Source organism: Aulonocara stuartgranti, assembly GCF_965226115.1.
Source record: "Aulonocara stuartgranti genome assembly, chromosome: 3".
In the NCBI taxonomy this organism is placed as follows: domain Eukaryota; kingdom Metazoa; phylum Chordata; class Actinopteri; order Cichliformes; family Cichlidae; genus Aulonocara; species Aulonocara stuartgranti.
In genome coordinates this window covers 28,291,069-28,313,802 of record NC_138941.1, presented here as the reverse complement: position 1 = coordinate 28,313,802, position 22,734 = coordinate 28,291,069, and the positions used below count along the sequence as shown (strand labels likewise).

General features: G+C 41.7%; 1 protein-coding gene across 5 annotated transcripts in view; it reads right to left on the bottom strand.

Moving 5' to 3' along the window:
* The window catches only part of nlgn2a (neuroligin 2a), a 264,100-nt gene that overhangs the window by 174,851 nt on the left and 66,515 nt on the right, over positions 1-22,734 (bottom strand). The window contains exon 1 of one of the 5 annotated variants that reach the window (XM_082526501.1): positions 11,989-12,079. The exons of the other annotated variants lie outside the window; for them this stretch is intronic. The gene's annotated coding sequence lies outside the window, so the exon portion shown is untranslated. Of the gene's footprint in view, positions 1-11,988; positions 12,080-22,734 lie in introns of those variants that run through there. 5 annotated transcript variants of the gene reach the window in all.

Below are 22,734 nucleotides of genomic sequence, written 5' to 3'. Positions count from 1 at the left end.
AAGGTTGATTACGTTGATTAAGCATCATGAGGTGGAGCGTGAGGGGTGGTTCCCTATTTTTTATTTATTTATTTTTGTTGTTGCTGGGAGTTGGAACCCTGTTAGTTAGGTTGCTTAATATTTACGCTAAGTACTCTTTAAAATACCAGAATAGGGAGGATGGTGTAGGTTTAAGTTTATTAGATTGATCAGTATTGCTGAACTATAAATATTTTTTTTTGCATATAGGTATAACAGAATAGCTTTAGTGTAGTTGTTGTTTTAAACTTGAGTATGAACTTATACAAAATGCAGCAAGATATTTTAAAAAAACAGTTTTATTGATTAAAAAACACTATATCGGATTCATATCGGTATCGGCAGATATCCAAATTTATGATATCGGTATCGGTATCGGACATAAAAAAGTGGTATCGTGCCATCTCTAGTACTTAGCATAAATATTAAGCAACCTAACTAATAGGGTTCCAACTCCCAGCAACAACAAAAATAAATAAATAAAAAATAGGGAACCACCCCTCACGCTCCACCTCATGATGCTTAATCGACGTAATCAACCTTAATTTGATGCAGTGTGAAAAAAAATGCACAGAAATCAATTATTTTTCAAGAAATATTAAATAGATTCAACATCTTTCTTCAACAAAATTGCAGACTGCACAGATGGTACCTTCCCAAAGGAAAAAGTACTATAGCTTACTAGGGTATATATATTAGACTTAATAGTTACTATATACAGTAATGGACTTCTATTCATTTTGCATCAAATTAAAACTTTGGGTGTCAGATAATTATTTATTAAAAGCTAGACATTTTAAATGAGAATAAGAAAGAAAAGTATGTCTTTGTGCCCCCTTTTCCCTGTTCATGCCCTATCGGCCCCCCTGGCTAAACTTTGCTAGATCCGCCCCTGCACAGTTACCAGCCGTCAGCTACGTAGAAAAAGATCCTCGAGTAGAAAGTAATATTAAATACATTCTAACAACAGCTGATCAAGCTTAAACGTGCTTCTGTTGTTCAGCCGCTGGTTTCCTCTTTCTGGTGCAAAGTGGGCCAAAAGCAAACTAGAGACACGGACTCACGACAGAAAAGCTGATCAGCTGATCATTTAAGCAGTTTCATGATTGAAGTAGCAGCAAGAAGAGGCAGTCGCTCCATATATCGTTTGTTAAGCTTAACGCAGGAATGCTTTACAAACATTCAGAGATGGACTTACACACTTGCTTTACTTCTCTCGGGGATAACTTTGTCGGAGATGAAATGCCGGGTTGCTAGCGAAGCTCCAAATGCTATCCAGACCACCGACAGGTCCCGCATGCCACAGCCGCTCTATCACGTGATGCATACTGCTCCAACGTGCTAACGTTCTGAGGTGAGTTACGGCGTATTGCAAGTTTTGTGAGGTGCTTTTGTGATATTTAATGGATCGGATTACATTTTTTATTTTTCTCCGATATCCGATCCAGTAATTTAGGTCAGTATCGGACCGATACCGATACCTAATATCGGATCGGTCCATCTCTAGTATTTATACAAGGGTAGGTGTATTTTGCAATGGTTGGAAAAAGTCAATCATCTGTGAGGTAGCTAGCAACAAATGCATCACCGCTTTAAGAAAAATATCCCCCCGATGAGGACAGAAGAAAGAGTAAAACAAATAAAGCCTCTCCATGTGAAAGAAGTGATCTTTCTTTTCAGTAACAGAAAGTTCTGTGAGCCACCACCCCACCTTCCTTCCATGACTAATGACTGTGAGGTGGTGTTTTGAAGCAAGTGAAGTCTTGGATTTAGTGTAGAAATAGTTCCAATACAAGACTAAAAGCCATGATCTGAAAATCTGTCATTGACAAAACTAATAAAGACTCTGCACAGACAATTAGATTTTATCCGATTTTGCAAGTGTTCTTTTTATTGTTTTGTTCTCTCCAACATGTTTGAACAATTTTCTCTCTGACTAATTACTATAAGTCTCAGCGGGGATCGCATTCCACAAACTGTGTTTTATTTTGCCTATCTCTGCTTCAAAACTGACACCACACTTTGATGTTGGTGCCATGAGGGGTGGGGGAGTTGCTTCGCTGCACACATTCAGGGAAGAATTACTTAAGTGCTTATGTTTTCAACAGCAAGTCTACTTTTGTTATCTTTAATTACAGGGAGGAGTGTTCAGCACCATTTTTATGACAGAGACTTCCCCCAATTAACCTGCTGTTAATCTTCCACGTGTAGGTCATGTCTCTGCTCGTGGAGACTGAAGCGCGATCAGTAAGTGTGATTGAAATTACACCACGCTTAACAGGAATAAATTGTTCTCCTTTACAGTTTCTAAAGCAGGGTGAAGAATTGATTAAGATTAGTCATGGATGTAACTGACTCATCTACACATCAAAAAGGAAATGTTTGTGTGTACTCGATCTGTGTATACGTTGTTCCTCATGAATTATTTAATCATTATATAGCTTTTGATCATTTGAGAACAAATGTCTGATGAGGGTGTGTGGCATGGTGGTTAGCACTGTTGCTTCACTTTCACCATCAGTTCAATTCCACCATCAGGCCAGGACCTTTCTGTGTGGAGTTTAAGTGGGTTCTCTCCGGGTACTCTGGCTTCCTCCCACAGTCCCAAGACATGCAGTTAGTCAGGATACGTTAATTGGAAACACTAAATTGCTGATAGGTGTGAATGTGGGAGTGAATGTGAGTGCGATTGGCTCCTACTATGTATTAGTCCTGTGACAGACTGGCGACCTGTCCAGGGTGTATCCTCTCACCCTAAGACAGCTGGGATAGTCTCCAGTGCCCCCCGCGACCAAGAAAAGGATAAGCGGAAGCAAATCGATGGATGTCTGATGAGATCTAAAATTGTTCAAGTAACCAGCCAAACAAGGACAAGAGACTATCTAGGTTTAATCCAAAATATGGTAGAGACAAACAGAAGGGCAATCCAAAGATTGCCAGAGGAACCACGATCAAATAAAAGCATCAAGCACCATCCGCGCAATTCATAAATACCAATACCAAAACGATGCTTTTAGATAACTAAACTTGCCAACAAAAATGTAAAACTTTTAATTTTCATTCAAATATATCAAAGTTCCTAAATTACTTTTGTGAGATTATTATACTATCTTAAGCCACCTTATACTTCTAATCAAAGAACTGTTGAATCATTATATGGCTATAGGCCACATTATGCCTTGGATTAATCATTACACTGTTTTATGATGCATTATACTGCTGAGTTATAAGAAATGCTGTTTGTTTAGAATCATGGCCTTCCTTTTCTGATTACAAAGAGAACAGAACATACCGTAGAGGTTTTCTGCTCCATCTCATCAAGAGGAAATAAAACAGGAAATCAAGGCTGTCACTTAGGCGCCGTAAGAGAGAAAGAATGTGGATTCTTAGTGTGGAGGGAGGCCGAAGCTATAAGAATGTGAGAAACGGTCAGACACTTCGTGATCTGGTAGACACCCTCCTGTCCACATCTCCCATCTGGACGTTTATGCTCAAAGTGTTGTATGGAATAAGGAGAATTGTATGGAATAAAGAGATTGTTGATTAAGCATTTGTACACCGAGTGTTGTTCTTCCTTCAGCCCGAAGATCAAACAATTGGGATATTTAACAAGACATCAACATTCATATCAGAACTTTAGCTAAATAAAACAGCCTTAAGAACAAGAACAAACCTTAAAAAAAACTGAACCAAAACAGGTCCACAAGATTAGCAGCAAAACTATTTAACCCTTTACACATAAGTGTATTTGAAAAATAAAGCTTTCATTGGACTCTACCAAATGCTGTTAAAAGTACAGTCTTACTCTTTGCATAGGAATGAAGAGGGTAAATAAGAGCTAGGTGCTGCTACTCAATGCACTTTATTAATTGATTATGAGCAAATGTGAGCACCTTTTATGCCAGTTTGTTAACACAATGCTGCAATCTTCCCAGTAGTGGATATCCCAGCAATTTAATCTCAGATCTGACTATGCAATCCTCAGACAGTTAGCAAAAAATCCAAGAGCTACATCTCAGACTCTACAGACCTCAGTTAGTATTTAAATATTGGAGTTCATGAGAGTACGATGAGAAAAAGTCTAAACAAGTTGAATCTGAACAAACCGGAAGACTTCTGGACTAATGTGCTTTGGATAAACGAGCCCAAAGTGGAGATCGTCGGCCGTAATAAATGTTTGTGTTTGGCCACACGGAAACACAGCATATCAGGGCAAACAAACACGTCATATTTCCCCCAGGGATCAATAAAGTATTCTGATTCTGATTCTGATTCATATGAACATTTAAGCACGTTGGTGGAAGGGTGGTAATTTGGGCTTGTTTTGTGGCCACAGGACTTGGGCACCTTGCACTCAATGAGTCGAAAATTGGATCATGCAACAAAACAACGGCTGAAAAAGAAAAGAATCAAGGTGTTGCAATGGCCCATTGAAACCTCCGCCTGACAGGAATGCTGTGGAGGAACCCTAAGAGAACTATGCATAAACGAATGATTGCAAACATCTATGAACGGAATCAACGTTTGAAAGAAGAGTGGGCCAGAATTCATGCACGGTGATGCGAGAGACTTCTTGGGTCTGAGAAATGTAATTATGAGATGGTCAGTAAAAGGCTCTGTGTGGACGTCGCCCTTCAGGACTTCAAAAAATAGAAATGACTGCTTATGGCTGATGTCTGCAGTTGTCTTTGTCCGCAATCAACTATAATCACTGCTTTCAGCATCAAGTGCCTTTGACCAGTTTCTGATGCAGACACTATCCAGTCCACAATATTTCTCCTTCTAGGAAGCTTCTCTAATTCTCCTGCTTTGTTAAATCTAGAGACCACAGCCTCACAATCACATCCATCACCGTTTTGCCACATACCTTACCAAGCACAATCCAAATCCCATTAAAACCAATTCCACCCAATTCTACTCGAATACAGCTGCAGAATCGCCCACCACTGCCTTCCCTGTAATTGCCTACCAACTCTAGCTCCGTGTTGTGTTTCCAGTCAGTCTGTCAGTACACTCACCAGACTCAACTTAATGACAGATAATAAACCGACTTTGCTGTGCCAAGGGTACTGGCTATTAGCTGGAATTCAGGGAGTGAAGTTTTTGTAAGAGGTCAAAAGGAGTCACTGTTTTAAAATTGTTTTGTGGTTATAAAGAAAAAATATGAAGTGACTGGGAGAGAAATGGAGACAAATCAAAGTAGGCCTATAACACACAAATGAAAAATCGCATACACTACATTTACCTTGTCAATGTGCAGCCAAGTCAAGCCCACGCACACAAATGCATCGCGCTCGTTATCATGTCAACCCTGACAGCCTCTGAATCAGCACAACTCATTTGTTTTCACATTTGCTAATTAACACATCAAGGCTGTGACAGGAAAATTGGATATTGAAACGCCAATGTATCCCTGTGACTGTGTGCATGGGTATAATACACGGTTATCAGTGCATATACCTTGAGAAAAAAACATATGCTGCTGTTTGTAGTTTATCTGTGTATCTGCAGCCCTGGTGTGTGTTTTATCTGCACCATGCGAGTTTGACGTGTTGATTGCAAGGTAATTGCGAGGGCACGGTAGAGTGGATGCTGAGTGGCTGAACAGAAAAGTGCCGTTTCATCTCAGCAGATGCCACATTAATACCAATAGATGGGGTGGACATGTATGTGTGTTTCTGTATGTTTGCCATCCTGCTGACAGCCTTTCTGTGAGCTCCTTAATGGCAAAACCCGAATGGCAGGTAAGCGTTCGCTCACACTTCTTCCTGTCAATCCCTTATCATTTTTTTATTACCTTCCTTTCTCCCAAAAAGAATCAAATTCAAAGCACGCTGTAAGCTAAGAGTGTTAAGCACACTGATCAACTAAATTAACAGCAGCTAAATGGGAAAACTATTACAGCAAACAAGGAAATGATTTTTTTTTTTCAGCTCATGGAGACGCCAAGGCTTTGATGTCTACATAAAACAGTAAAGTTATTTTTCTTCTGCCATGCTCACCATTCCTCACATGATGCTGGTGGAACTAGACAATCATTCCATCATGCAGGTGATCTTTCTGCTAATCAATGAATAAGTCAATAAAATGAAACAACTATTCGCTAAATCCACGTTTAGGTTCAAATGTTGGCTTTAAATAAAGAAAACCAGATTATTCTCATCTATTTGGATCTTTAAACACTCTTTCACCAGTGTAACCAGACGTTAACCACCATAGCTGATAATGACTGGCTAGCTCACGCAACATGATTGTCATGGCTGATTAGCACTTTCCAAAGATGCTTCACAGCATGTGTGCATGCATAATGCTTACACCAGCAACAAAGATTTGTGGATTTACATTACATTGCAAAACCAAAAATATTTTCTTATAAACTAAAGAAACCAGTTTACTGTTTTAATTCAATGTTTCTAGCTTAAAACAATGTTCATTGTCCTTCCTCCCCACCGTATACTCTTTATTTACTTCCTACAGAGACTAGGCTTGTCTGACAGTGGGGGGAAAAATGGGCTGATAGACTGCCAACTGCAAAACAATGGGAGGATGCGGTTAAGACGAAAGAAAGGAGGGCTAGACAGAGGAGGTAGCGAGTGTGTGGGCTGATGGTAAACTTGTTGACAGTAAATGTATGCACAAATGCATCCGTGGTGGGCAGAAAAGTGTGCATCTGTGAAGGAGGGGGTGTCAGGGATGCAGACCAGTGAAGCGCAAAATTGGAAACAATGTGTCTGCAAGAGTTAAAAGCAAATATTTACAGGGCTTTTAATTTGCATCGGGAGCACCGAGTTTCCGGCGTGGGTCAGCGCGTCTACGGTGGAGCCAGCGAACACAGAGGGGCATGGCTGGTAATTAGACAGACAGTGGTAGATTAATCACAGGCTGGGAGCTCAACCTCGCAGCCACACACACTTTCACGAGCAATCTGCGGCAGCCCCATCATTTAGTCTGGCTCGTCCACTAAAATACTCTGGATGTTTTCCTCTCGCCCAGAGAGGATGAGTGTATCGAGCTTTGACGAGTGTACCTTATTCTCCACAATTTTTCAAGCACATGAACTTGTAGGGAGTCACTGCCCTGCCGTCTTGCTCTGATTACTTGCTGCTCCCTCTCCCTCTGTCGCCTTAATAAATCACCAGCTATAAATCTACCCCTCCCCTTGCTTAAGGACAGCTCCTGAGCCGCTCAATTCCCCCTGCTGGCTCTCCAATGGGAGCATCCAGGAGAGGCAGAGGACGATGTGGTCCTGCCCCTGGGGGAAGAGCTCATCTGTAGGCTGGAGGACACGGCTGGAGCTCAGCAAAACGTCAGAGCGAGGGGGAGACATAGTAGTTGGCTAAGGGTGCCACCATTAAACGCGTACCCTATATCATAAATATTTTACCGTCCACTAAGTGGTTTTGACCTTGGATTGGAGTGCTGTAGGTTATACCACAGTATGGGAGAAACATGACCAGAGTTTTAAAAGTTTTAAAAGTTAGTGGTAATTAAACTGGGCTGAAATGGGTCTTCTTAAAAGCGCTTGTGTACGTGACTAAAAACCTACCACATACCACCGTTGGACACCGCACTCTACAAGTAGTAGAGCACCATCAAACATTTCTATGTGCATTATTCATGAGAAGGTCTGATGTGAGCAGAAGTTAATAAATACATTTATAATAAAGTGATTTTATTCAAAAAAACCTCATTTTATATAAAAAATGCTTTCGAAATAACTGCAGCAATAAAACTTTAAAGGCTCACAAACTCTCCTCCATCAATTTCTTTTTTACAGTGACGTGGTCGGTAAAGGTCTAGTCACGTCAACATTTAAAATATTAACATTTTTCCATCCCTCAGTGGAAATGACTGATTACAGATTCTCTCTTAAGATAGAAGTGAATCTGTGAAGTTCAACTTTGATTAACTTTGACACCCCCTGTCATCCTCTCTTGACAGTTTTAACCTTTGACCAGAGGGAGAGCCAAAGTGTCAAAAACTAAAAAGGTTATACAAGCTTTTTATCCGCTAGTGTAAATACATCTTTGCTATGTGAAATTATCACATTAGGTCCTAAGTAAATAAATTACACATTTCAGGAAATTCGTCATACAGTAAAAATGGAGTAAACAGCATCACAGAGAAAAGTAAAAATCTTCACAAAACCTGTTTTCTCTGATTAGCATCAACACGAATGCAACAGCAGTGTTAGCTAACACTGCTAACATTGCTGCAACAGCAATGTTAGCAGTTTGTTAGCAGTAACATCACTTCAACAAGCTTGTCCCTTCGTCACAAACTTTAGCAGATGGTTAACATTAATATGGAAAGCAAAACATGGCGGCAAGGGTGTGATATTTAAATTCCAATCTGGGAACCTTTTGGCTAGCTTGCTAACTTAGCATCTGTTGGAAATAGCCACATTTTAGGGTTTTTGATATATCATTTGACCCTATATTGCTTCCTCTGGCAAAACGAATAAAAACAGTTCTTTGATGAAGGAAAAAAAAATTATATAAAAGGGAAACTTGGGTCAGTGAAACCCTTTACACATGTCCCTTAAAAGGGCATTTGGATAAACTGCATGAGCAATTAATTTTTAACTTGGTGAGGGCGATGCCAGCACAGTTTATGAGAAAAAAATATGTTGCTAAAGAGAAATGAAAGGTAAAGCAACAGAGGCAGGATGGTACAAAGTACCGTTCCCCAAACAAAGCTAAAGCTGATGAATGTCAGCTGTAGCTTCCAGCTGCTCACTTGACAAGCAGAAAAGCACTTGGACTTTGTTTACAGTCTGACAGGGACTTGAGACCTGGGACAGATAAAAGTTGTCCATTAAAATATTGACTTAGAGGATTAGGCAGGTAGAAGAAGTTGTGCAAATTGAAATAAACCTGCAATTTTCCAACTGAGAACCCATCGTGGCTCTAGAGAAAAGAGATATTAAGCTGTCAACAGACTAATGAAATGCTTAATCTGAATTTGTAGGGCGTAATGCAGCATACATGGATTATGCTGTTAAATTCATACTTACTTCTAATGCGATCCATCTTCCAGAAGTTATTTTGGTTATTCGGTGATATAAAAAATGACTGGGGCATTTATGAAATGATTGAAAAAAGAGAAAACTAAACTTAGGAGGGGCTATGGGACTTATTTCCAGAAGTACTCCAAATTTTTAATTGCCACAGAAGCCGTTAATACACTGCTCTCTACCACAAACACTTGCAAATCAAATAACATGTCTACAAAAACCAAAGTCAGAAAAGAATATAACCCACTTATTAAAGCGATGTCACTTTAATGGTTTAAAGTTTTCTCCACTTGCAAATAGCAAGTCAAATTATGAAATGAAGCAGGTTTGCACAGTGATACTGCTCGGTGTGTGGGCAGAAAATACTTAGTGTAAGTAAGTACATTTTAAAAACACGCACAAATTAAGTTAAATCTAATAATCCCGGGTAAATGTGAATAAAATGGAAAGCAAAACAATTACATTTTATTAATGTAATTGTGCAGCTATAAAAACATAAAAAGCGGACTTAGGTTTGAATATTTTAGCATCATACAGATGCAATAAGTTGTCGGGTGCAGAAAGCACACAATACTGTGTGAATGGAAATAGGCCCCTTAAGTAGACATGACTGGGGTAAAGTGTATGTTAATGGGTATTCTTGTATTGTAAGCAGTAAAAACAAAAGGTAGAGATTACAGCGTGCGTGTCGCGCTGTATAAGCCGTTTTATTACAGCAGGAAGTGTAGCACTGCAGCTACATTCACATTACAGATTCTCGGCCCTGAGACCGTTATTAAAGCAGGACTGAAGCGGCCAGATGAGGACATGAAACTGAGATATTAAGTCACACTCATTTGACTCGTAATGACCGTTGAGTGAGAGCGATACGCATGCCGCCGAACGCCACAGAGAGCGTGAGACAGAGCGGAAGAGGGAGGCTTTGGAGAGCTGCCATCCTGATCTAGTTGTCCCTGACAGATGGCCGGTGAGACACACGAGCAGCTGATGCGTATGACTGTCTGCTTCCCAAAGAGGGTGCAACAACAATCGACACCTCCCTCACTACCTGTTCCTCCACCCGGTCTATTTTGGTCTTTAATTAATTCAATTTATTGCAGTGCAGGAGTTTGTTGATGCAGGTTTCTAAAGCCAAGGAGAGGGTGAGGGATAAATATCAAAAGAAAGGGCACGCGGAGAATGAGCCTTAGATGATAATCAGCTTTATTAATAACAAGCTGCAGCATCTAAACACTTCTGCCTCTCTCTCCCAAATCTTTCCCCCTCTTCTCCTCTCCTCTCCTGGCTATTAATATGAGCAATGAATATTCATCTAAGGCTTCAATCTATAGCTGAGCTCATGTGGAAAAACTGTTTGTTTTATAACTGCAGGAGGAATATTTGCTCATAAATATGCTTTACATGATCAGCACAATAATATTGCTTTTTTATGCATATGGTATTCTTGACATGTTGCGTGCTCAAGCAGCTGCATGAATAACTGATTGAAAAACAACAAGCTCTCCTAATGAACACATTCAGACTGCGACACAAAGAGGCCAGAACACACAGAGATCCATAATGTGATTGCTGATGTATAGATTTTCTCGCACACCCCATCTGTTATTGTTACCACGCCTGTCAATATTTCTCTTCTTTGCCCGTCACGAATGCGGGTTTTTATTAAAAAAAAATTGTGTCAGATGTGTCTTTAGAGATTCTTGGTTCTTTTGGAAACAAAACGGCTCCTTATTCCTGACAGAAGTCAACAAAACGTTCTCATTTCGAGTGCGTACCCGCCAATTATGTCAGCTGAAACGAGTAGCTGTTACTAAAAGACTTTATCACTGTTGCCAGATCAAGCGGTTCTCTGGCATTACAAAAACTTCCAATAAATCCAGTCCAAATAATCAGATTTTCCTCCAAACAGAAATGAGCGGAATCTTTTTAAAATCATAAATGGCTGACCGATAAAAAATGAAATGTCACTTTGAAGATTTTCTTTTGTTAAATTGTTCAAACTGTGGGGTTTATTGTCTGTTTTTAGGCTGCCTATTCCTGCGTTAATGACAATCACATGCTGTTGTACTGATCATTGTTCTTTTTCACTTGGAAACAGGAAAAATATTTAAAAGAAAAAAATCTAACTGTTACAATGTTTCAGATTTTACAGCCTAGGGTGGAACTAGAACTATTGCCCAAGACTATTTGGCACACAGACTGGAGCAGCCAGGAAATGAACCAGTAGATGACCTGCTCTACCTGAGCTACCTCCTTAACTACAGACACCCTAGTTTATACCAAGAATACCATGACTCTGCCCAGTGGCAGCATTCCTAACCTGTTGCATCACCTTTGGTCTGGACACTGTGGAATAGCGTTAGCACTCCAGTGCCCAGAGGAGAGTCCACAGACAAACTTGAAAGGGAAACCAGTCAAATTCAAGTCAGCTACATATATATATATATATATATGTTTTGCTGTTTTCTGGGGAGACATGTGAAACTTTTCATTCCCACCTCACATGGTAACAACTTTAAGGACAAACATACTAGCGTGCAAGGTGAAGGTGCCGTACTTTTCATCAATGTCGACCTCACCAATCTCCCAGGTGAGATATCAGGCTTTATATGCAAGGCTCTACCACAAAGGAAATTATATAGATGTGGGTATGACAAGGAGAAAAATCTCCTCCAATGTGCTAATAAAGTGCAAAAAATGTCCAAAAAGGCAAGAATCATTCTTACATTTAGCCTTTGGAGGAACTCTGGACTAAATTAGTCAACTAAACATGTCACGTGTGCAGACATGATAATATCCATGTTACATACTTTTACTTTTAGTTCACCCTGATCCAAAAACAGAACCTGAAACTAAAGCTTGTCATGCCATTTCCTGTTGGACCATCCAGGCTTGGGGTGTATTTATCTAGGCTGCATGTGAGTAGCTGGTGGAGGAAGTCTGGGACTGAATACCTGCAGCTCTGAATGACAGAATAAGGTTTGCTGATTTGGACTGGCAGCCGCAAACAGAGAGACTTGCGGCATCTCTTCAGCTACTGTGGGGTTCGCTGGCGAAACGAGCTCTTGCAAAAAGTTTCACTCTGTTCTCTGCCTGCCTTCCACGCCTCCCTCCGCTGTTGCTCGCTTCTCAGCCGACACTTTTCTCCCTCTTGGAATCCATCTCAGACAGTTTGTCTTTCCCCTCTTCACCGCCTCTGCCTTTCTCTCTCTTCTAATCTGTTCCCTCCCTTTCCCTCTGCCTCTTTTCTTCATCCCTCCTCCTCCTGCCGCTACTGTACTTCAATCCGTATGTGCGAGTCTGAGACATGTTTGAGGTGTCTCGTCAGCGCAGCGGAGCACAGTGGGAAACTGAATGGCACTGCCGCCTCCCTCGTCTCGCTATCACTCGTCTCTCTTTCTATCTGTGCATCTGAGGAATCGGGAGCCTTTTGCCCCTCGGCGCCTGAGGAAATAATGAGGTGCCAACGGAGAGTCACAGCTCCACCGCTAAACAGCGAGTGCAAAAACCCAGCGAAGATTGTGGCACAAGGAAGACGAGGCCTGAGAAACTCGTTCCACTTGGTGCTCGGGGCTCGGGGGGCGAGATCACGCTCGATCCTTAGCAGCATGCCGCTGCGCAGTGCCAGCGGTGAGGCTGTGTGCCCGCCAACTCTTTTGTTTCCCTCAGAGTTGTTCCCACCTCCGGGATCCACGCTCCACTGTTCACGTGCAACAACTGGAGCAATTACAAGCGCAGCGATTGCACACGAGTGTCCGTGTGTGTTTGTAATTCGTTAAGCTCCGACATATCCACCCAGAGAGGGGAGGAGGAAAAAGTAGGTTATTCTGTTTTTCTTCTCCCTTCCTTCCCCCCAGTCTCCCAGTGTGGCTGCCTCTCACTCCTCCTTTTCCTTTCCCTCCTCAGTGAATAGGAGGATGATAAAAAATGAATAAGACACCGCGGCTTGTTTGATCCTCTCTTGCAACCCGTGCCGTAATTTGAAAGGGGTGGGAGAGGAGGACGAGGATGAGGATGAGGACGAGCATGGAGGTAAACCTGCTTTTTAAAAAGATGACACAAATTTTGCCTCCACCAGGCCTCGCCTGCATCTCGCTCGACATCCCTTTTAAAATGGTCTCGTGTCTTTTCTTCTTCTGTTTTAAAAAAAAAATCTTTCCTTTGCAGCCAGCTTCCTTTGTTTGCCTTCTTTTTGGCCTGCGCTCGCTCTCTTCTGTCCCCATGGGTGCAGTTTTCAACAAGATATATTCCATGCTCAATACTCATCTACTTTTCTCCTAAATCTTGCTGCCTGTGTGTGTGTGTGTGTGTGTGTGTGTGTGTGTGTGTGTGTGTGTGTGTGTGTGTGTGTGTGTGTATTGTGAGTCCCTTTTTAGTGTGTGGGCAGACAGCAGCAGCGCTCTGACCACAAGGAGAGGACAAATCCCCTGCTCATAAACCCATAATCTTTATAGCTCCCGACATGAATAATTGCCCCTTCAGGCCAACAGTAGGCGCTACCAATGACTATAAAGTGTGCGTCTCATATTCAATTGCATAGTTTAAATTGACAACTTAATTTAACAGCTAAATCATTTAAAGTAAAACCTAAGATAAAGCAGTCATTCTAACCTCGGACCATATGCTGGTCTGAAAGACTTGAGACCAATGTAAGACCCGGCAGTGCTGCAGGCTCAGCTGTCGCTGCAAAAAAACAAAAGCAAGGCCGTGTGCTTTCCGAGACACCGACGCGAGCGACAGCAGCCACACGGAGCAGTTTGAAACGCCAAATGACACCACTGAAGTCGGGGAGTGATCCTGGATTATGGCCGCCAGCCGCTCAGAGGCTCTGTAATTAATTACAGCGGCCAATAATAATTAAAGCCGGGCACCGTCGAGCGGAATGCAGAAAAACTGGCGGTCGATCTGGTGTCTGTCTGCGGCCTCTGAGCCCCGTGGGCGCTTCCAGGCCACGCTAGCACCTGCTCACCAACTGCAGCAGCTAACAGATTTCAGTCTGTGTGTAGGGGTGTTGGCAGGGGAGTTGGGTGACACGGACTGTTAAGAAAGGGAGGGGAGAAGGGCACGGCACGCTCTGAAAGGGTGGCTGATTCACAACAATGTGCCGGCATGAGCCACTCAGACTTACTGGACTGTGGAGCTGCGATTCATCTGCTTTATTTAGATGTAGCTGCGGAGCTTAGCGGCCGAACGTGTGCGCGAACCGGTGTGTGTACTAACTGTGCGCACACGGGGGCTGGAATGTCGACTTTATTGTGCTGGCATGATGTGGTCTTAATTTACTTGTTCTTGCACAGAGAGCGTGCGAGTACACAAGCACACAACACACGCCGAGCAAACGCAATGCATTAAATATGAGTGTTCAAGCTGCGCATGCTGGCGTTTTAGGTACCCACAGAGATGTGTGTGCATGTGTGTGTGCTGCAGGGTAGAAATATCTTAAAGCAGACCTTATTTTCTGGGACACAGTAAATAAGGATTGTTGTGATATGTAAAGGGACTGGTTGCCCAACGATACTTTTGCATACAAATCCAACTCGAGTAGAACCCTAGAATAGTTTTCTGCTTTTAGTGGCTCTTTGGACAACATAATGCATTAATTTTTGTATTTATTATCTCTTGAGTATCTCGTCCATCTGAATATGAGATAAATTGATAGGTTACGATACCCTGCCTACACCTGCACACCCTTCTGTTTATTCTTGTTATTCCATCTGTACAGTTAATTATATGAAAGGCCCATTAGCTCAGCAGCACATCTGCCTGTAACCTGTAAACCTGTCACAGTGAGGCAGTATGTTTTTAAACCATATTTGTATTTGTTATTTCTGAACGCTTGTAGGTGGTGGTTGTTGTTGTTTGTGCTCTCGCATCAGTTTTTTTGTGGGTTTTTTTGGGGAGGCTGATTATAATTGGTATTATTCAAACCGCAGTCGGGCAATCACCAATCAGAATACTGAAGATAAAAGTGTTTGTCCAAGTGTATTAATGGCACACCACTCAAATATAGAAGTTGTTGATATGAGTATTAAATGCACTTCGAGCAGACATGGGCTGACTCATCGATGGCTCACCACTCAGACTCAGACACGCTGCCTTGATGCCGGCGACCTCTACTTTGCATACAGAGGTCGTTAACTGAGTCTGAGATGTTTCCTGCAATCCGTGCAAATGAGATGTTCACTGTTGCCCCACTTTCCTCACCAGGAAATCCCACATGTGATTTGTTTACATCTGGTCCAAAAAACCTTTTAGCATCACTTGCGCTACATTAGGAAGGACAGCCTGGCTTAGCCCCACCCCCCTGAAACCAAGCTCCCCCTGTCTATAAATGTACCTTTCACACCTCGTGCCAAACGGAGGCAATTGCCAAAATCTGCAGCACTAATCACACCACATTAAAACACTCTCCTTAACGCCTCCCCACTCTTTTGCCCGCCTCTCTTACTCTCTCTCCCTCTTTTTGCGTCTCGGTGGGCGATTTCCCTCACGTCCCACCTGTCGGGCTGAGCTCACCGGCATCTGGCAAGCTTGCTTGAAGGCACATGGAGCACTCGTTTGCATATCGCTCGCCTGATGTGCTCGCAGTCGCAAGGGTGTTCATTTGTTTGCCAAACTAGGAGTTTTATTTCCCGCTTTTCTCTTTTTTTGCATTAGAATTTGCTTTCAGTGGCAGTGGTGGAGCCAGAGAGAGGGGAAGAGAGAGGGCGACCTGGCCACGTTTGGAACATTTGGTTCGTGCTGTGAACACTATTGCGCAATAATGTAATTCAGATAGTGCTGGGCAGCATGGTCTTTCCTAACAAACACTGTCCGTGTGTGTGTGTGTGTGTGTGCATCTGCGTGAGCATTATGCCATCACCCCACCCACTCACATATGGCTACCTTCTGCTCCAAATATTTCAGCCAGGACTCGCCTCAGTGTCAGTATAAAGCCATAAATACATCTTAGAGCGTAAACAGTGTAGTTCCACTCACCGAGCATTTAACGAGGAATAACGTGTTTCCTAATATAAATAAACAAGAGACCAGAAATTGTTTTTTTTTTCTATGTTTCTAGGGAACTGATTGATTAATGGAGAGAAAAACACAATTTAAAATTAATATATTCAAATAGAGGTGATCTCTTACCCTTGTTAGGCCTAAGTTTTGGAGTTTGGCCTGATTATATTGTATATATTAACCTTACAAACTGTATGGTGATAGCCCACCCATGGGGTCTTTGCCTGGCTGCCTGCCTGAGTAAGCACTGGGGATTTTTTTTAAATCTAATACATAAAACAAAAGCTGCAACTCTTAAAATGGCTAATGAATCCTATTAGCCTACTATTGCAGTTGACAGTCTTAATAACAGGTTTAAAAACCTATTATTAAGTTTGTTTGTTTGTTTTAAATGAATGAACAGGTACATCTCATAACACCGTGTGTCCGCTCAGCTGATATCTGGCGTTTCATAAATACAGATTACAGCAGGGAAAGTCATTCTTTGCCATATGTGAACAAGACTAACCTTGAGTTCTCGCGCCAGTTTGTACCATAAAGTGGGCAATAAACTCTATGATCTCTCTCTCTCCTCAGCGCTCTGCTGTTCTGTCTGTGCCACACAATTAGCATTTTAGCAGATTGATGGTGCTACATTACAGCCGAAGCCGCCAGGAATAACAAAATGTCAGATTACTCTGGTAATTGTTAGCACTATCAGCTGTTACACAAGTAACCTTTGGATATGATAATCAGGTTGAATTTTATACATTTTCAAATGACTGCAATATATATGTGAGTTTACATTAAAGCGGATCTACTATGTTCATTTCTAGGCTCTTTACTAAAGTAGCTGTGCATGATTCACAATTCGAAATAATCCTTATCCATCCTATAGTGAGCCTGGGTGCAGCTCCCCTGTTCGCTCACTGCTCGAAGCAAGTCGCCTTAGCTCTATTTAAGCTTACTGTCATCTGATTGGCTGCCCCTCATTTTTGCACATTTGAAACTACACCTGCCAGAGCTTGCCTCAGATGATCACATTAGAGATGACCCCTCAAGCCTTTACAGCCACTGAGCTGATTTCAGACTACAGCAATGTTAATATGTAATGGTATGTATATTTATATTACTTATCAGATGAATTAAAAGAAACCGTTTTTGTTTCTTGCTGTGAAAAAAACAAAGGCAAAAAGTGTTAAAGAGTTTTGTCCCAGACTGAGTTACCTCCTCGGTCATTTCTGAGCAGATTTTCTTCCATAATACGCATTTAAGTTCTGATAAAAACACATTTGAGCTTATTATTCTGGAAAACGATACATCTTTAACACAAATGAATGAGCTAGCTGGTGTAGCACTAACCGAGATAACAGGGATTAGCATGATATTCTGAGCAATGATTAAAGAAGCAGTTTTGGAGTGAAGCTGGACATGCATGATAAGTGCAGGCCATTAAAATTTAGATGCTTCAAGTCCTCAAAATGACTCAAAATTAATGTTATCATCAACAATATATATAGTACTACAATTTTACATTAAAAACAGACAATAGGAATTTCTTTCTCTCGTTTTCATCGGGCAATCTTTATCCATCCTTTATTTAAGCCCTCAATTACTCCAGCTCATTAATGAATGACAAGGCTTTAATTAGTAAGAAGCCTGCCTCGTATTAATCACTATCATCCTCAACTCAGCTGTAGAAGTCCAAACATTTAATGCAGCATTACTGCTCAGCCATCAATCGTTCTTACACCATCACTGCAACGTTAAAGAAACGAACCACCCGAATCATGTTAAAGCAGACAAATCATTTTATATTCATGAGCCATGCGCTCAAGCTCCGCCCTGGATACGGCACGTATGCTTTCCCCCGCTACTCAGTTACACTACACGCAGACAGATGAACTAGAAAAAACACCGGCAGCATGCACACACAGCGAACCCAACTAAGGCCAACGTAATGACAGCGGGTGTTCGTTACTGTCAGCACAATCAAACCGTGTTGGGTAAAGCAGAAAAATAGAAGCCTTTGCTTTTAATTAATTTGCTGTTTTATGTCATATTCCATTGATTTACATTATTATGATACTTTGTGTCTTTATGTATTGTATTACTTTTGCCTTGTCACACCACCACTCTTTTCACCTCCTTTCATCCACCCTTGAAAAAGTTTACATGACCACTTTGCACTTTTTAGCCCATTTTATATTTTCTTTATATGCAGACATAATACCTGCTTCATTTGACACACATACATTTTTTATTCCTATTAACTCAGAATATTTCTTATCAACCAAAATTTAAAAATACTCTTAGTCCACATATTCATTTCAGTACATTTGTTTGTGGTAGCACGTCATTTTGTTTAATATGAACTCAAAAAAGAGCCCAGAGAAGTAGCTTACTGTGGGAATTTACTGATGGGGGTTCAGATCAAATTCTTGATTTGAATTTTGCTGATCATACAGGGTGGGCCATTTATATGGATACACCGTAATAAAATGGGGTCATCTGAAGGCAATTGTCTATGGACCAGTTTCACAAAACTTAGCAAGCAGTTCGCTAACTGTAGCATGGGAGATGGGTGGTCTCGTAGGGTGTCTTGCATTGAAATCTGCTGCAATGACCCGGTTACTGCGTTCACCAGATATCAACACAATTTCGATCCACTCCTCACGTGTTAACCTCTTCGACATGTCAATGGCTGTGAACAAAGAGAAACTCGTGAATAACTCATGAAAGAATAAAGTTACGTTGAAACCAAGCACACCATTGTTTTTCTTGTGACATTACCAATAAGTTTGATATGTCACATGGCCCTCTTCCTAGTGAAAAAACAAAATTTGTATCCAAGATGGCCGACTTCTAAATGGCCACCATGGTCACCACCCATCTTGAGGAGTTTGCCACCTCACATATACTAATGTGCCACAAACAGGACTTTAATATCACCAACCATTCCCATGTTATTACGGTGTTTCCATATAAATGGCCCACCCTGTACTGTGCTAAATCACTAAAAACAGAAGTAAATTGACAGAAACAGTACAGATCGATGTCTTTAGTTTATCATGCTTTGTCACTTAGAGCAGTTTGTAGCTTTTTGAAGCCCTCGGACGATGGATCAGACTCCTGATATCTTTCAAGATCATGCTTCCGCTCGTGGTCATTCAGTGGATGGCTTTTGTGGCGCATCAAAGTAGGATTACCAGAAGCATTTTGTGCTTTATGATTATCGGGGAACCTAGGTTACAAGTAATCATGCATTTGTGATTAGTCGCCATCACACCCCAATTAAAGCAACTGGATCATGAATAACTGGGTCCAATCCTATGCTGAGTATCAACCGTGTCCTGAGCCAATAAACAAGTGAAATGCCATTATTTTCTCTTTTGTGCTAGTTTACTATGAGTACAAAAGCACAAAATTATCAAAAGACTTGAAACTGGTAAACCACGTGAAAACAATTCAACTTCAAATCTTCTTCCATAACTACAGGTATAAAAACAAACATAAGCAAGACAAAAATCATATCAAATGTGAGTTTACAGGGTTGACTTGAATGTTTTTGATCTGCTGCCTTTTTAGGTTTTCTGCAAATTAGCTTACATTTGATCACCAGGAACGATTCTTTCAGTAAAATTCTCAACACAAAACGTGACCTTGAGAACTGTGGATTAATACAAGCAAATATTTTGACTCCATGATTTTGTTTCTGAACAATGCTACTGCATAAAAGGCAGATTTTTGGTACATAATGCAGGCCTGGTGTGCATGACTGTGACACCAGCAGCCAGGTCACCAGCAGGCTCTTGTGTGTGTTTCTGAGTGTTTAGTTAAAAGGCACCGTGTTTAACCAGGTCAAAGCTTTTACTTTATGTCTGGCTGTGACTGTGTGTTTAGTGCATGTTTAGTCCATGTGTGTGTGCGTGTCTCTGTGTGTGTCCACACAATGCAACTTGATGGACCAGCGCTGAGAATAATTAACTCTGGTGACCCGAGCACCACGGTGACGGGGCAACCGCTGTGCCTGTAACGCCTGTCAAAGAGGCTGGTCATCACACTCCTCAGGCGGAGCTTGATGAAGAACAGGCCTCACACACACACACACACACACACTAAAGCAGAAACACACATACAGAAATGGGTACAAACAGGCGAGCTACATGCTAAACATAGAGCTGTCATATATTAATTAACACATTTACCATCTCTATAGCCTGAACACACACACACCACGTCACAGCAGCAAAAATGGCTCCATAGGTCTCCTCACAGCAGCTATGTATACATGGGTATGTGTCACTTTAGTACACTTGGCACACACTCTTTCACACCACGTCGCAGCAACAGCACTGAAGTGCTAACACGCACACACACACACACACACAAACACACGGGCATATGGCAAGAAGCTGGCTGTTCGTTAGCACCCCTGACATCTCTGACAAATTGACTCCTTTATCCGAGTGGAAGTGTGCGGCAAGGTGGGGGGGATGGTGGTGGAGCTGACGTGGGGATGGATGCAGGGAGGCCGCGAGAAGGTGGATCATCTCATTCACACGGTGTGAAGGAGAGCAATATCATTCTGAGACGCACACACAGACACACAAACACACCTGTGACATCACCGGCATGCAAAAGACCTGTTTCGGTAACGACAAGCTAAGATGGAGGAAATGAAGGAAGAAGGAGGCGAGGGAATGAGGAGCGGTGGAGCTGATGGAGGGAGAGGAGGATGGAGGGCAGGGGCAAATGAAGGACAAGAGAAAGAAAGATGTCAGAGACGCTGACTTCAGAGGATGAGAGGAAGCGAAGGAGAGAGAGTGAATAGGCAGAGCGCTGAAGAAAAAGTAGACTGATAAAGAAGCCATTGAGAGGAGATTTAAGGGGGAGAGCAGCAGCAGCAGCAGGGATGTGCTGCAGGATGACTCCATCTTAACTCTGTTTACCGTGCTGTTTAGTTCTGAAAGAGAGTTCCCTCGCCTTTACTGAGCTGATATGAAGCCTCGTGATAGTTCATAGCATGAGGCACAAAAAAATATCCATCGGGCACTGATATGAGACAGTAAAGTAAAAGTTTTTAAGAAATGCTATGTTGAAGGATTTTATTTTCCCCTTTTTTCTATTTTATCAACACTTTGGAGCAAATGTGCTTTTATAGCCTATCCACCTTGTGACTGGTAGCACTTCATATTACAGCACAGCGATTACTAGTGGGGTAATAGTTAGAAAGCCAACACAGGAAGTGCCAAAACAGGTCACTTACCACAGACTCCAATATTAAAATGAATAGTTATACAGTTTTACAGTTTACAGCCTATTACACAAAATGGTTTTGGCCTCTATGAACAGCTGTACAGTGGACGATTTTTCCTTCTAAATTTTTGTATGTTGTAATTGGAAGCATGGCTACTTTGAGTGAAAGGTGCACAAACACAGCCGATAGCTGTCTGCTAGGCCTTAGCGCCGCTAATTTGTTAAACCTCTGGAAGTGTTTGTTTAAAAAGAAGAAGAAAAAAAGTGCTTCAGTTTTTTTGAGGTAATTATTTTATTAGTCTCTAATACACTAATAAGCATTCATGAACAAACGCACGTCCCTTGAACAGTTTATGAATCCAGCTTGCTACCCATGTTTGCTAGCATTAGCTGTTCAGCTAGCGCTACGATCTCTAAATGTGGTCATTTCTAACTAATGTGGCAACAGCCAAAGCAACAGCCAAAGCAAAATGCAGAGTATAAAACATACTGCATTGCCTCATTTGTTATTTTAAGACAAAGTTTAAATTATTCAAAAATAGCAGACGTAATAATACTCCCTAGCAATGTTGTAGCACAATGTGCTAACAGCACAATCGCAATATCCATCCAATTTTTGGATAAAGAGTCTAAGGAACAGTGTTCCCAACTCCTCAGTAAGGAAAAATCGCTATTGGCTGTCCTAAAAGTCACCGAATTAGGCACTCTGGTGGACTTACAGTGTGTGTTTATAAGTAGTTTTAAACCTTGTGGTCCACAAAACAACATAACAGTAAAAGAAGAACTGATCGTTACAGTCAGTGCGGGAGCAGCGGCTTCGTTCATGCGTGATTCATTTGCAGTTTGGACGCATAGATGTGAACCTGTGAGCGCTTTGGCACGAGCGAGGTGCCCACGGCAGCACCCGCTGCTTGTTGAGAGTAAGAGGGTTACGCGCTTTCACGTCAAAAAGTCGTCATAAATAAGTCTCCAATAACACCAGAAAAAGTCGCAAGATTTGTCGCTTTTTAGAAAAAGAGTCACTAAGGGGGTCTGAAAACTCGCTAAATATAGCAACAAAGTCGCGAAGTTGGCAACACTGCTAAGAAGCTTGGAAAGAAACGCGTCTGGAAATTTCCATTTCTAACCAGGTGATATTAATGGGGCAATAAGTTGATAATATATAGGTAATATGTTTTCTACCCCATTTAACAATGTTACTTCTTCTTTGAGCTGCGGGTCACTGCAGCTAGTAATCTGTATTCATCTTATCCTCTTCTGTCATACCAGCCTTTTGTACATCCTCCGTCACTCCATCCATGTGTTTTCTCTGTTGCCCTTTTCTTTTCCTACTATCTGCCATCTCCATCTTCAAAATCCTTTGTGCAGTATATCCACTATCACTCCTCTGCACATGCCCAACCCATGCCAGAATTGCCTCTCTAAACTACCGAGATGTAATATAAAGTTCTAACAAATTC